Source organism: Panthera leo, chromosome A3 (assembly GCF_018350215.1).
Source record: "Panthera leo isolate Ple1 chromosome A3, P.leo_Ple1_pat1.1, whole genome shotgun sequence".
NCBI lineage: Eukaryota > Metazoa > Chordata > Mammalia > Carnivora > Felidae > Panthera > Panthera leo.
In genome coordinates, this window is record NC_056681.1 from 123,451,368 (window position 1) to 123,468,256 (window position 16,889).

The 16,889-nt window shown below is 36.0% G+C and overlaps 1 protein-coding gene across 2 annotated transcripts in view; it reads right to left on the bottom strand.

Annotated features, from left to right (window-relative positions):
• Positions 1-2,525: 2,525 nt before the first annotated feature.
• The window catches only part of TDRD15 (tudor domain containing 15), a 36,400-nt gene continuing 22,036 nt past the window's right edge, over positions 2,526-16,889 (bottom strand). For both annotated transcript variants that reach the window (XM_042933584.1, XM_042933583.1), the window contains one exon: positions 2,526-3,501. The gene's annotated coding sequence lies outside the window, so the exon portion shown is untranslated. The remainder of the gene's footprint in view (positions 3,502-16,889) is intronic.

Genomic DNA, 16,889 nt, shown 5'->3' on the forward strand with positions numbered 1-16,889 from the left:
GAAAATGTCTGCCTAATAAGAAAGTGGCCCAGAAAGAACAATGAACAATTCTTAATTTAGTGACCACTGGGCATATGAAAAGTTGTTCTACTTTATCAGAAATGGAAACCAAAACTACAGTCAGATACCTGTAACCACCCATAAAGACAATGCTAAGTGTTGGTGAAGATGTGAAATGGAATTCTTACTCACTAGTAGAAGAATAAACTGGTACAATGACTTTGGAAAACTTCTGAGACAATAATTACTGACCTACTGAAGCTAGAAATCTACATGTTCTATGAGCCATCAGTTTCTCTCTGAAATATATATCCAACTGAAATATATGCACAAAAGCATCAAGAGTAATGTTCAAGAATGTTCATAGCCATATTCCATGTAGCCATTCACCGAAAAAGAAATCCAAATATCCATCAACAGTGGAATAATTACATATTCATACAATGGAATACCACACAGCAAGAACTGCTGCACACCACAATGTAGATAACACTCACCAATGAAATTTTAAGAAGACATTGAATATGAAAAATACACATTGTATTAATTTATATTAAGGTCAATGAGCAAAAAAACTGAACTGTAATGTTTAGGGATCCAGTTTAGGAGGCAAAAATAGGAACAAAATCAGGAAGGCAATGATCACAGATATCATGACAAGGATATTGAGGATAATGCAGTTTTAATAATTACAAAGAGACAAGAGGGGCACCTGAGTAACTTGTTTAAGCATCTGACTCCTGGTTTGGGCTCAGGTCATGATGTCCTAGTTTGTGGGATCTAGTCCCGCTTTGGGCTCTGCAATGACAGCACAGAGCCTGCTTGAGACTGTCTCTCTGTCCAGCTCTCTCTGCCCCTCCCCCACAAGAGCCAACACATGCATGTGTGCTCTCTCTCAAAATAAACTTTAAAAAAAAAAATACAAATTATTCTCAGTGACTGGCTGGTGATTACACGGGTCTGTTTACTTTGGGATAATCCTTTAATACTGTACTTTGCTGTGTATATGTTATCTTTCAATTTTGAAAAGTTTAATAACTCCAGATGGATTAAGATTTAAACTTAAAACTCAGACAATAAAAACTTTGCAAAGTGAAAAAAAGGCAGGGAAGGAACTTGGAATATACAATCCATGTGTGAGAGAGACTTTAATTACATGCCTAGGAAATTCAGTGCCTAAAACAGATACACCTGTTTAATTGTATGAAGTGTTAAAACTTTGTTGGCTTGTGTACAAAATATTTGTAAACCGAGGTGATAAACAAGGGGTTAACATCTTACAATATACAAAGTGCAAGCATTAAAGTCAGAAAACTCAGAAAAATTCAGGATCAACACACATGTAAAGTTGTTCAAATTCTCTAGTAATCAGGAAATTAAATAATCATTTGACCTTCTTATACAGGCAGAAATGTTTAAAATGCTATAAAATGTATTAATGGTAATGTAGGGAAAAAGGTATTCTCATACACAGTTTTTAAAAGCAATATAGTAACATCTATTCAAACACGTATTCCATTAAAAATGTTATTTCACCCAGCAATCTCACTACTAAAAAGCTATCTCAGAGAAACAAAGTTACCCCTATATAATGATATACATCCACAGATATGTATCACAGTCATGTTCAAGGTGGCAAAAAAATGTCTATCAAAAGAGAAGTTGCTGAAAACAAAATTAAAATACATCTGTACTTTTTAAAATCACGCACACATTTAACAGAACTGCATTACTTCTTAGGTTTTTGATGTGCTAAGAAAAGTAACATGCAGAAAATTACGCGTGATCTTTTTTCTAAAACATAACAAAAGCACATACATTGTGTTTGTTTACATAATTATATTCATTCATTCACTGAATTATATGCACATGAAGAAAACCTAGACTTATGACCTACCTTAGGGCAGGAGTCAGAAATTCTATGGATGGAAAAATAAGGGGAACCCAAGCAAATGAAAATAAAGTGCAGGAAAAAAAAAACATACCTAAGAATGAATAACATGGTCATATTTATTCATTTATATTAAATTTATATATATATATACATATATATGTGAGGCTTCTGTAGAATACAATGTTTCTTCAAAAAAATCTATCGTCTGTTTAGGCAGCTGAAATATATTTTTCCTTTAAAAGAAAAGTCTTAAGTATTGAGAAAATAATCCTAAAAGAGGAGTAGAAATAAAGCTAAAAGGAATTTAAACCACAGAAATGAATGCCACTAGATGGCAGTAAAACCCTCAAATTATAGAAACATTTTTATCTGCTAGAAAAACTTGCTTTTATCTTCATCTCATAAAAGTGTTCAAGTTATGTATATATAGATCACGAATAAACTCCCTTAAAATATAGACTTTAACCCTTATTAATAAAAGAGGTTAACATTAATATATAATTACCTATATCCTAGGTCATCTATAAGTCATTTTCATTTTTTAAAACTCATGAATAATGCCCTCTAAAAAGTTGACAAAATATTTAATATGTATTCATCTCAAATCTATGTGTAAAATATTGAGGCAAACTGAAGGAATCATATTTATTGAGTTTTAAATCAAGTAGAACACAATGCAAACTAAATGGAACGTTTACAAATAAACTAGTACAGTGGCACATCTACTCTCTGGAATTCAGATAGCCAAAGGACTTAGCATCCCAAAACCAAATAAATGAATAAGCAAGCCATTAGGCAATAAAATGTGTCAGACTTTTTCACTGAAATTCACTTCACTCATTACCAGGCCTCTTTACTCTTACTATACACCAAGAACGCTGATGATTCTTTATAACATGGTTTATAAGTTATCCAGTTGTTCCAGTTACTACCTCGAGGCTTAGTGTATAAAACACAACTATTCTATTAAGTTTATGGGTCCTGAAGCTTAGGAATTTGGATATGAACATGATGAAGCTGGCTTGTCTCTGTACAATACCCATGGCTTCAGCAAGGAAAACTCAAATGGCTGGGCTCTGGAACTGTTGACAGGAGCCCCTACACATTGCCTCCCCACATGGCTTGGGTTTCCTCACAACCTGGATGTGGTATTTGGATTTCTTGCATGATGGTCCAAGACACCAGGTACAAGTGTTCCAGAAAATAAGGTGAAATCTACGTTACCGTTTGTGAACTACCTTTTTAAGATCACACAGCATCACTTCTACTCTATGCTTTGGTCACAGCACTCATAAGCCTGCACAGATCCAAGGGAAGGATAATTATATTCCCCTTCTTGATGGGAACAGCTAAGTCAAAGTAGATGAAAGCTTAGAAAATATTACCGAGACAACCTTTGGATAATAAAGTGTGATGCAGTTTGCCCTCTGGCCCCAGTTCATATCATTCCCATATGTAGAATATACTACACCCTCCCCCAAGACCTCCAAAGTCTCAATCCATTATGGCATCAGAACAGTCTCAGACCTCATCATCTAAATCAGGTCCAAGTGTAGATTAGGCTCCCAGAAGTAGTTCCCCAAGGACAATCCTCTTGATCTGAAGACCTATGAAACAAAGTGGCATGTTAGCCCACACACATCCAACATACCACTGTGGGGCAAGCATAGAACAACTTCTATAGCACACTCATTCAAAACTAAGAATCAGAACACATGCAGTAATTGCTTGGAAATCTCTTGAATTTCCAAATTGCTTGGAAACTAAATCCTCAGTTCATTAGATAGATTTTCATGTTTTCCATACTATGGCAGTAGCAATTTTGCTAGATTTTCTTTAATATATATAACAAAGATTTCCAGTCTCCTTTCCTCCAGCTTTCAACATTTTCCTCAACTTCCTTAAAGCCCTCACAGACAGCCTCCTTGAGGACCTTCAGGTTTCCTTCCAGTTTCTGCCCACTCTTCAGTCCAAAAGTTATAGCAACATCTCATATCTGGTACCAAAGTCTATTCCATTTATTATTTATTTCCATGTAACAACTTATTCTGAAACCCAGTGATAAAAATAATAATATTATGTCACAGATCCTATGAGGCAGAAATTTGGAGAAAACATCGAAAAGTTGGCTTATCTGTGTTCCACAATGTCTGGGCCTTATCTAGGGAGACTCAAATGGTCCTACACTGGAACTATCAAAAAAAAAAAAAAAAAAAAGGATCTAAACATAACCTGTTCATGTAGCTTCAGTTCCCTCAAAGCATGGCAGCCTCAAGGTAATTGGATTACTTACATGGCAATGCAGCATTAAGCGTAACTATTCTAGTAAACAAGTCAGAGGTACATAGCCTAATATGACCCAACTTCACAAATCAAGCACCATCACTTCTCCATACTCTTTAAAGAGTATGGAGACAGGAGATAGTGTTGTGGCCAAATTCAGAAACTAAAATCCTCTCTCTCAGTTTATCTAGAAATGAGTGATGAAAACAAAGTACTACAGGCAATACGCACAATGACAGGAGGGAACACGAATGCTTGTAACACATGTGTTTTTTCTGTCTCTCAAAATCCTATTAAAATAACATGGAAAAAATAACATGGGAAAAAAAGCCACTTTGGGCTCCTCATGCACTGAACAAAGAAGAAGAGTTGTATATATTGACTGAGGCGCCTGATCCAGCTTCTACTAGAGAACTAGGGCAGAAATTAAACAAGAGATGAGAAGACTATGCCCAGAATCCAAATGATTGCCTGTATTACCTCCAAGTGCTTCCTTATTGAATGGTAGAAGTTTAGTGACAAACTAGGGAAGTCTTGTCTTGGCTGCAAAAGTAACTGCCCTATGATAAACAACTGGACACAAAACCTAGAGAACATATAAAACTGTTTGCAGGCGTTGCACAGCACCCATGGAAGGGCTACAATCCTTGAGAAAGGTAACATGCGTGATTCGTCCAAAATTATTTGAACCATGGGCAGGAAGTGAGGTCAAGCATGGAGCAGTTTTACTGAATTAAGGATGCAGAAATCAAAGGTCAAGGCTATTTATAGCAACTGGGATTTGTGTGCCACAGTTAGAGCCACAGAGGATGAAACCCAGAAGCTTGCATGGTAATTCTCCAGGTCCTCAGCGAACTCCTAGTCCACAAAGCTACAGGGCAAGACTCCATAGTTAGTGTAGCTATGTTAAGAGGTTGAAAGCTGAGAAGAGATTCTGGAGGCAACAGAGTGCTTGGGAGATTTTGCAGTTTGGGCCAAGCCAGAATAGAAGCACCCTGGAAAAACAACCCAGGCATTCAGCGGAGACCCCAGAAAAGTTATGCCATAGAAGATACAAAAAGCATGAAAACAAAATTAAATAGATGTGCCCTTAAACTAGATCTTGATAAAATCCAAGTGATCCATTAGCAATTTAACCACCTACCAGAACAAAAATTTTAAATCTTAAGAGGATAACATAATCCAAAACTACAATATACATACACAGTGTCTTCCATGTAATTAAAAAACAGGGGAAAAAAGAGGAAAAAGCGACATATAACCAAGAGAAATTATTAAAGTAGACATTAGTGATAAAAACTCTCAAACTTGGACTAGAAAATATCTTCCTCAACCTGATTAAAGGTTAAAACACCTATCACAAATATCATAATAGTGTAAGACAGAAGGCCTTTCTCCTAACATGGATGAGACATGGATGCCTGCTTTCACCACTTTTCAACGTTATACTGGAGTACTCTCTGCCAAGAAAAAAAAAGGGGGAAAGGATCCAAATGGAAAGGGAAAACTTAAATTTTACTTGCATCCAACATTCTATATGCAGAAAATCCAAAGAACTATACTCATACACATATAAATTAGAATAAACAAGTACAGAAAGGTTACAGAATACAAGGTCAAAATCCAAATCAATTGTATTCCAGTAAACAATGAACAATTAGAGAATTAAATCAACAATATATTTCATGCAACAAAGGAAGAAAATATCTAGAAATAAAGAGTAAGAGTTTCAAGACTTGTGCACTAAAACTTACAAACATTGTAGATGGAAATTAAAGATAAACACACAGATATTCCCTGTTCATGGATTGGAAGATTCAATATTGTTAAGATAGCAAGTCTCCCCTAAAGAATCTATAGATTGAATCAACTGCTGTAAAATCTAGCTTTTTTGTATTTTTTAGAAATAAAAAATGATCCTTACATTCATGTGGAAATGTAATAGACCCAAAACAGCCAAAGCAATATGGAAAAAAAGAGAGAGAGAGAGAGAGAACTTACCCTTTGATTTCAAAAATATTCCAAAGCTAGAGTAATCACAACAGTGAAGTACAGGCAAGAGACTAGTCCCATAGATCAACGGAAGAGAATTAAGAGTCCATAAATAAATCATTTTGGGTCAAGTGATTTTGCCAAAGGTTCCACAACAACTCAGTGAACACAGAATAGCCTTTTAAAATAAATGGTGATGCCAAGAAGCATAAAATACCTAGGGATAAATCTAAACAAAGATGTAAAAGATCTGTATGCTGAAAACTATAGAAAGCTTATGAAGGAAATTGAAGAAGATATAAAGAAATGGAAAGACAGTCCGTGCTCATGGATTGGAAGAATAAATATTGTCAAAATGTCAATACTACCCAAAGCTATCTACACATTCAATGCAATCCCTATCAAAATTGTACCAGCATTCTTCTCGAAGCTAGAACAAGCAATCCTAAAATTCATATGGAACCACAAAAGGCCCTGAATAGCCAACGTAATTTTGAAGAAGAAGACCAAAGCAGGAGGCATCACAATCCCAGGCTTTAGTCTCTACTACAAAGCTGTAATCATCAAGACAGCATGGTATTGGCACAAAAACAGACACACAGACCAATGGAATAGAATAGAAACCCCAGAACTAGACCCACAAATGTATGGCCAACTGATCTTTGACAAAGCAGGAAAGAACATCCAATGGAAAAAAGACAGTCTCTTTAACAAATGGTGCTGGGAGAACTGGACAGCAACATGCAGAAGATTGAAACTGGACCACTTTCTCACACCATTCACAAAAATAAACTCAAAATGGATAAAGGACCTGAATGTGAGACAGGAAACCATCAAAACCCTAGAGGAGAAAGCAGGAAAAGACCTTGCTGACCTCAGCCGTAGCAATTTCTTACGTGACACATCCCCAAAGGCAAGGGAATTAAAAGCAAAAATGAACTACTGGGACCTTATGAAGATAAAAAGCTTCTGCACAGCAAAGGAAACAACCAACAAAACTAAAAGGCAATCAACGGAATGGGAAAAGATATTTGCAAATGACATATCGGACAAAGGGCTAGTATCCAAAATCTATAAAGAGCTCACCAAACTCCACACCCGAAAAACAAATAACCCAGTGAAGAAATGGGCAGAAAACATGAATAGACACTTCTCTAAAGAAGACATCCGGATGGCCAACAGGCACATGAAAAGATGCTCAACGTCACTCCTCATCAGGGAAATACAAATCAAAACCACACTCAGATATCACCTCACGCCAGTCAGAATGGCCAAAATGAACAAATCAAGAGACTACAGATGCTGGAGAGGATGCAGAGAAATGGGAACCCTCTTGCACTGTTGGTGGGAATGCAAATTGGTGCAGCCACTCTGAAAAACAGTGTGGAGGTTCCTCAGAAAATTAAAAATAGACCTACCCTACGACCCAGCAATAGCACTACTAGGAATTTACCCAAGGGATACAGGAGTACTGATGCATAGGGGCACTTGTACCCCAATGTTTATAGCAGCACTCTCAACAATAGCCAAATTATGGAAAGAGCGTAAATGTCCATCAACTGATGAATGGATAAAGAAATTGTGGTTTATATACACAATGGAGTACTACGTGGCAATGAGAAAGAATGAAATATGGTCCTTTGTAGCAATGTGGATGGAACTGAAGAGTGTGATGCTAAGTGAAATAAGCCATACAGAGAAAGACAGATACCGTATGTTTTCACTCTTATGTGGATCCTGAGAAACTTAACAGAAACCCATGGGGGAAGGCAAGGAAAAAAAAAAGAGGTTAGAGTAATAGAGAGCCAAAGCATAAGAGACTCTTAAAAACTGAGAACAAACAGAGGGTTGATGGGGGGTGGGAGGGACGGGAGGGTGGGTGATGGGTATTGAGGAGGGCACCTTTTGGGATGAGCATTGGGTGTTGTATGGAAACCAATTTGACAATAAATTTCATATATTGAAAAAATAAATAAAAATAAAATAAATGGTGATGTAAAAATTGGAACTCCACCTGCAAAAAAATAAAGTTATATCCCACCTCATACCACATACAAAAATTAACTCAAAATAGATCAGAGACCTAAATATAAGTTAAGATTTTAAAACTCTTAGGAGAAACTTTTATAAATATTCGCCATCTTGGATTAGATAATGACTTCCTATGTATGACACCAAAAGCAAATGCAAAAGCAACAAAAATATGGATACACACTGGACTCCATCAAAATTAAATAATTTGTGATTCAAAAGGAGATCAAAGTGAGAAGACAACCCAAAGTGGGGGAAAATATTTGTAAACCATATACAGGATAAGGGACCTGTACCCAGAAACAAACTCTTACTACTCAACAATAAAGAGACAAAAAAAATATTAATGGTAACAATTTTTGAAAACTTTTATTTAAGGAAGATATACAAATGGCTAAGAAGCACATGGAAAGATACTCAATATCATTAGTGAAATGCAAACTAAAACCAAAAGATACATTTTCACATCCACTAGGATGGCAAGAATGAAAATGACAGATGAAGAACCAAGAGATGGTTCTTTGAAAATATAAGCAAAATTGATAAATCTTTAGCCAGACTCATCAAGAAAAAAGAGAACTCAAATGAAATGATAAATGGAGAAATAACAAACTACACCACATAAATAAAAGGTAAGACTATTATGCCAATAAATTGGACAACCTAGAAGAAATGGATAGATTTCTAGAAGCATAACCTTCCAAAATTGAATCAGGAAGCAACAGTAAATTTGAACAGACCAGTTACTAGCAATGAAATAGAATCAGTAGTCAAAAAATCTCCCAACAAACAAAATCCAGGACCAGACAGCTTCACAGGTGAATTCTACTAAACATTTACATGATTTAAAGGATTTAAATTTGAAGAAGAATCAATACCCATTCCTCTCAAATATTCCAAAAAACAGAAGAGGAAGAAAGCTTTTAAATTCATTCTAGCAGGGCAACATTACCCTGATACCAAACCAAACACTACAAAAAAAGAAAACTACAGGTCAATATCTGTGATAAACATAAAAAATTCCTCAACAAAATATTAGCAAACCAAATATAATACATTAAACAAAATCATTCACATCAAGTGCAATTTATTCCAGATATGCAAAGGTAGCTCAATATTCATAAATATATTCAAAATGATATACCACATTAAGAAGAGAAAATATCTCAACAGATTCAGAAAAAACATTTGATAAAGTACAACATCCATTCATGATAAAAAATGTTCAACAAAGTCGATGTAGAATGAACACACCTCAACGTAATAAAGGCCATATATGAAACATGCACAGCTAACATCATACTCAATGGTGAAAACTGGGACCCTTTCCTCTAAGATCATGAACAAGACAAGGATGGTCACTCTCACCATTTTTATTTGACATAGAAGTCTGTGCACAGCATTTAGACAAGAAAAAGCATCCAAATTGGTAACGAAGAAGTAAAACTTTACTATTTGCAGATTATATTAAAATGTGTATAAGAAACCGCTAAAGACTCCAGAAAAAAAAAAAAAAAAAAAAAAAACCTACTAGAACTGTTAAATGAATTCAGTAAAGTCACAGGATACAAAATATATAGAAATCTACTTAATTACTATACACTAATAATGAAATAGCACAGGGAAATTAAGAAAACAATCCCACTTACAATTGTACCAAAAATAATACCTAGGAACAAAACTTAACCAAGGAGGTGAAAGACCTATATTCCAAAAACTATAAAATGTTGATGGAAGAAATTGAAGACACAAATAAATGGAAAGATGTTCCATGCTCATGGACTAGAAGAGCCAACATGGTTAAAATGTTCATACTACCTAAAGCAGTCTATGGATTTACTGCAATCCCTATCAAGATAATCAACATTTTTTACATAACTAGAATAAATAATCCTAAAATTTGTATGGAACCACAAAAGACCCCAAATAGCCAAAGCAGTCTTCAGAAAGAACAAAGCTGGAGTATTATAATCCTAGATTTCAATGTATGCTACAAAGCTATAGTAATTAAAACAGTATGGTATTGGCACAAAAACAGACACACAGATCAATGAAACAGAATAGAGGGCCCAGAAACAAACCCACACTTATATGTTCAATGAATCTACAATGCAGAAGGCAAGAATATATAATGGGGAAAAGATAGTCTCTTCAACAAACGGTGCTGGGAAAACTGGAGAGCTACATGAAAAATAATAAAACTGGGTCATTTTCTTACACCATACAGAAAAATAAACTCAAAATGGATTAAGGACCCAAATGTGAAACTTTGAAACCATAAAACCCCTTGAAGAAAACATAGGCAGTAATTTCTTTGATATCAGCCATAGAAATATTTTTCTAGATAGGTCACCTTGGGCAAGGGCAACAAAAGCAAAATTAAACTACTAGGACTACCCCAAAATAAAAAGCTTTTGCACAGCAAAGGAAACCATCACAAAGCAGACCACCGCCTATTTACTGAATGGGAGAAAATATTTATAAATGACATATCTGATAGGGGCTAATATCCAAAATATATAAAGGACTTCTATAACTCAACACCAAAAAACAAACAATCAAATTACAAATGAGTGGAGGACTTGAATAGAATTTTTCTAAAGACAACATACAGATGGCCAACACACGAAAAGATGATCAACATCACTAATCAGCTGGGAAAAGCAAATTAAAATCACAATGAGATATTACCTCACATCTGGCAGCCAACATCAAAAACAGAATAAATAACAAGTGTAAACAAGGACGTGGAGAAAAAGGAGCCCTCATGCACTGTTGAAGGGTATGTAAATTGGTTCCACTACTAGGGAAAATAGTATGTAGGTTTCTTACATTAAAAACAGAATTACCATATGATCCAATAATTTCAGTACCAGGTATTTACCCAAAGAAAATAAAAACGCTAATTTGAAAAAGATACATGCACTCCTATGTTTATTTCAGCATGATTTATAATAGCCAAGAAATGGAAGCAACCCAAGAGTCCATCCATAGATGAATGGATGAAGAAAATCTGGTACATGTATTTGCAATGGAATATCAGTCACTCAAGAAAAAAAAAAGGCAAGGCAGCAATCTTCCCAGGTACACAAATGGACCTAGAGGCTATAATGCTAAGTGAAATAGGTCAGAGATTAAGCCAAAATGAATTAAAAAAAAAAAAAAAAAAAAAAAAAAGACCTTAAGTGGAGAGAAACAGTGGTTGCCAGTGGGGGGTGGGTGGATTTTAAAGAAAGACACAACATATTGACAAGGATATAAGGATACAGAGAATCAGCAAAACCTCCATATAGTCAACAGGAATATAAAAATGGTACACTCACTTTGAAAAACAGTTTGGATTTTTTAAACATTAAACATGACTTTACCAAAAGACCCAGTAATTCCACTCTTAGGTATATATCCAAGAGAAATGAACACATTCACATAAAGGTTTGTACATATATATTTTTAGCAGCATTAATCCTAACAGTCAAAACTTAGAAATATGTATATTTATTCAATGAAATACTATTAAGCAATAAGAAAGGATGAACTACTGATACACACTATGATATGGATGTAGCTCAAAAACATTTTACTCAGTGAAAGAAGCCAAACACAAGAGACCAAATATCACGATTCCATTTATATAAAAAGTCCAGAAAAGAGAAGTGTTAAGGACAGAAATTAACGTTTGCCTGAAACAGGGAGTCGGGGTAGAAAAGGATATGGGAATTAACAGTAAATGTATGTAGGAATATTGAATAAGATGTTATAAAAGTTTTTAATGGGGATAGTTGCACAACTTGTGACAAATACCAAACACTGAATTGTACATCTGAAAAGAGCTTATCAAAAAAAGAAAGAAAAGAGCTTATCATAGGATATGAAAATATGCCTAAAGTTAAAGATATTCAGAGGAAAACAAAAGCTGAGAAAATCAGTTATTGGATCCAAATTAATATAAATAAAGGGGCATTAAAAAATAACCTAAAAAATGGACACACTTCAAAATATATGGGCTGCACCTGACGAACACTTAAAAAGTTGTTTCTGGGGGTGCCTGGGTGGCCCAATTAGTTAAGTGTCCGATGCTTGGTTCTGCCTCAGGCCTGCATCAGGCTCTGTGTTAACAGTACAGAGCCTGCTTGGGATTCTCTCTCTCCCTCTATCTCCACCCCTTCCCCACTCTTCCTCCTCTCTCTCACTCTCTCTCTCTCAACATATAAACTTTAAAGCAGTTTCTGGCATTAAGCACTTCTATTACAAAAGACAAAGATCTAAAATAATAGCTACTTCAAGAAGCTAGAAAAAGCAAATCAAACACAGTAAAAGTCAAAGCAGAAATGAAACAGAAAATGGAAGAACCATGGGGAAAAAATGAAATTTCTTTCAAAGGAGAAATATAATCCTACATAAAAATTTTCAGATGATAGAGGAGACCTTTCCCAACTCATTCTGTTCCCGATACCAAATCCAGAGAAGACATAACAAAGTGGGGAAAAAAGAACCATAGACCAATATTCCTTATAAACAAAACTCCTTTAATAACACTAGCACCAAATCTAGCAAGACATTAAAAAGATTGCATAACATGCCTACATGAGACATCACAAAAATGCAAGGGTGTTTTAACATTCAAAAATCATATTTCGGTCTTCCCAGGAAGGTTTCCTATGACCAGCTGACAGAGGATATTTTAACAATCAAGTATGATCCATAAATTGGTCAACACAGTATGCCATTGCAAGCCAGCATGCACTACTGCCTGACTACATGCCCATTCAGGGACATCCCTGAAGGAACAATGCTAAGAAGAAACTTTCCCTTTGGGCACACCCTACATCCTTTCTGAATGGAAATGGAAGAAACCTAAGGTAACCACATATAGACTGCCACACAGTGGTAACTGGTTAAGTTGGTTGGCTGGGGCTCAGAAGGTACAAGTATGGAAGACAAAGATAAGGAAACCTGCAGAAGAGGCATTTGGATGAGCCAGTGGTAATGACCATGTGAATCTTGGCATATCAATCTTGGTGATTCATCTCAATGCTTATCATAGGCATCCTCCACAGGAGTAACACTCAACCAGATGAAGAGAATTACCCATCCAGAGGGTTTCATCCTACCTCTATTCTCTACCTCTAGTGTACAATGACCCAACAATTCCAGCAATGAAACCCAGACACATCCAACAGAAATGCACATACGTGTTCATGAAATGACACGCAGTTATTTCCCTTATTATTTGCAATAGTTGAAAACTAAAAAAATTGTCAAGAGTAGAATGAATAAATTTATACCCTACAATACAAATTATTTATTCAGAAATGAAAACGAGGGGCGCCTGGGTGGCTCAGTCGGTTAAGCGGCCGACTTCAGCTCAGGTCACGATCTCGCGGTCCGTGAGTTCAAGCCCCGCTTCAGGCTCTGTGCTGACTGCTCAGAGCCTGGAGCCTGTTTCAGATTCTTTGTCTCCCTCTCTCTGACCCTCCCCCGTTCATGCTCTGTCTCTGTCTCAAAAATAAATAAACATTGAAAAAAACAATTCTTTAAAAAAAGAAATGAAAACAAATGGGGCGCCTGTGTGGCTCAATTGGTTAAGTGTCTGACTCAGTTTCAGCTCAGATCATGATCTCATGGTTCATAAGTTCAAGCCCACATAGGGCTCTGTACTGACAGCACAGAGCCTGATTGGGATTCTCTCTCTCCACCCCTCCCCTTTTTGCTTGTGTTATAAATACATAAATACATAATTTTAAATTAAAATAAATGAACCATAACTACACACACACACAAAAAAAGGATAAATCTCGTACTTAAAAATTGTGCAAAAAGAAACAAAAACATACTACTGGAGTGCCTGGGTGGCTCAGTTAAGTGTCTAACTCTTGGTTTTGGCTCAGGTAAAAACTTAAAAAAAAAAGCATACTATCAGTTCCATATATAACCATTAAAAGAAAAAAGCATTATTTCTTGGTTGTTGGCAAAATTAGGTGGTAAAACTACTTTAAAGACACAAAAAGAAAGGAACATAGTGCCACAAAAGTCAGGGTAGTAGTTCCTTTGGAGAGAAGGGCATAAATACTTGAGAGGACAGGAAAAGAGCTTCTGGAGTCCTGGTAATGATCCATTTTTGCACAGTGTAGCAGTTACACAGGTGTTTTATCAGAAAGCCTGTAGCTATATATCTTGGTTTTGTACACTTTTAGGTCTACACTTAAAAATAACAAGGTTTAGGGGTGCCTAAGGTGGCTCAGACAGTTAAGCATCCAACTTGGGCTCGGGTCATGATTTCACGGTTTGTTAGTTTGAGCCCGGTGTCAGGCTCTGAGCTGTCAGCACAGAGGCTCAAAGCCTGGAGCCTGCTTCAGATTCTGTGCCTCACTCTCTCTCTGCCCTCTCCCGCTCACACTATGTCTAACATAAACATTAAAAACATTTTTTAAGAAAATAACAAGGTTTAGGGGTGCCTAGGTGGCTCAGTCAGTTAGGTGTCCAACTTTGGCTCAGGTCATGATCTTACAGTCCATGAATTCAAGCCCCACATCCGGTTCTACGCTGACAGCTCAGAGCCTGGTGCCTGCTTCAGATTCTGTCTCCCTCTTTCTCTACCACTCCCCCACTTGCACTCTGTCTCCTGCTCTCTCTCAAAACTAAACATTAAAAAAACTTTTTTTTAAATAACAAAGGTTTAAAAATGCTAATAGCTAGTAATAGCTATTATCATGACCAATAGCTAATAATGACATGCATAGAATGATCTAGACTAAGGATGCCATTCTCCCCACCCTAGCGATCTCCTTTTTCATTTATTTTTTGGTTCTTGAGGTTTGAGATTTTATTCCCTTTAATTTTGAAATCCCTAAACTAGATATCAGAATTTCATTACATTTCTCTGTTCTTCTCTAAACAGTCTCAAGGAATAGCTTATTGAATTCATAAGCTATACATAAGCTTCATAATGTAATTTTTAAGAAGCTTTACTGAAATATTCAGGGGTCATAAAATTCACCTTGTTCAAGTGTACAGATCAATAAGTTTTAGTATATTCAAAGAATTGTGTAACCACTGTCACCATTTAACTTCTGAACATTTTCAGAGCCCCAAAGAGAAACTCCACACTCATGAGTAGTCACTTTCTATATTCCCAACTCCCCTCAGGCCTTGGCGATCAAAACAAAATAGGGTGATTGTACTGAGTCAGTTGTGCGTGGCTGTACCATGTGGCCTCTAATTTCCTTCCTTGTAGGTCTAAGTTCCCTAGCATATCTTTGAAGAATCAGGCTCACAGGTCATTTTTTAAAATTGTTGTAGTGTATATTTATTTCTGAGAGAGAGACAGAGCACAAGCAAAGGAGGAGCAGAGAGAGGAGGAGACACAGAATCTGAAGCAGGTTCCAGGCTCTGAGCTGTCAGCACAGAGCCTGACGTGGGGCTCAAACCCAGGAACTGTGAGATCATGACCAGAGCTGAAGTTGGATGCTTAACCTACTGAGCCACCCAAGCGCCCTATCACAGGTCATATTTTTAAAGTCTTTTTCCAACTGGTCCCCCAATCCCAGGAAGTAAAGTGCACGGTCTTCTGTGGTCCTAAAGCACCTTATTATATACCTTTATTACATACCATGTACCATTCTTTGTTATAATTATTAATGTGCTTCCACCACTATAATGTAAGTATCTTAAAAACCAGAATTTGACTCATTTTTGTATCTCCTATATCTAACACAGTTTGATGAATGAGTGTACCATATAGAAGACTGTAACAAGATTATAAAAGATAAGGTTTTAGTACTAAGGAGAAGATTTTCAGAGATTATCAATATGTTCAAGGACACAGAGACAAATGTATTATGAAATAGCATTATAACATTAGTCAATAACTGATCACTTTGTGATTAATGAAAAATTATGAGAAAACTAAGAAAATACATTAAAACCATTACATAGAGTTCACACTAAGATGTTAATGCATCATCAAAGGAGAACTTCTATAAGAATCTTAAATACTCTTAGTATGGCTATCATGATATAACCTAAGAAAAATTCTAGAAGTCAAATGTAGAAAATAAATATAATGCGGGAGACTCTTAAAAAGTTGAGAAATATATCCAAATTACAGGCCAAATAAAAAGATTTATAATTTTTAAAACTCCAGCATTCCTTCAAAAGTGAAAAAAAATGAAAAATTAAAAACTGTTTTGAGAATTAGAAATACCTTTAAAGAGAAAAAAAATTGTGCCGAGTGTCTGAGTAAGGACTAATTTTGGTTAAAGGAAATGTTAAAGTGAATTCAATTTTTCATCACTATATGCTCAAGGTATGATTCTGTTAATGCTATATTGCCCTTTTAAAACATACTCATTGAGATTTTAGCAAACTATATTTATAATGTTTTACTGTGAAAAAGTAACTCAAAATACTCAATATACAAAACAAAACTAATTTCCCTTGAGTGTACACAACTAGAACAAAAGAAGTTTTTAAGCAATAGCAGAGTTAAATACACATATAAAAGTCAGAAAAAGTTATAGGGGTGTCCGGGTGGCTCAGCTGTTAAGTGTCCAACTCTTGATTTCAGCTTAGGTCATGATGTCACATAAAGAGTTCGAGCTCCAAACCGGGCTTCGCACTGACAGCATGGAACCTGCTTGAGATTCTCTCTGTCCCCCCACCTCTTCCTGCCCCTCCGCCACGCTCAAAA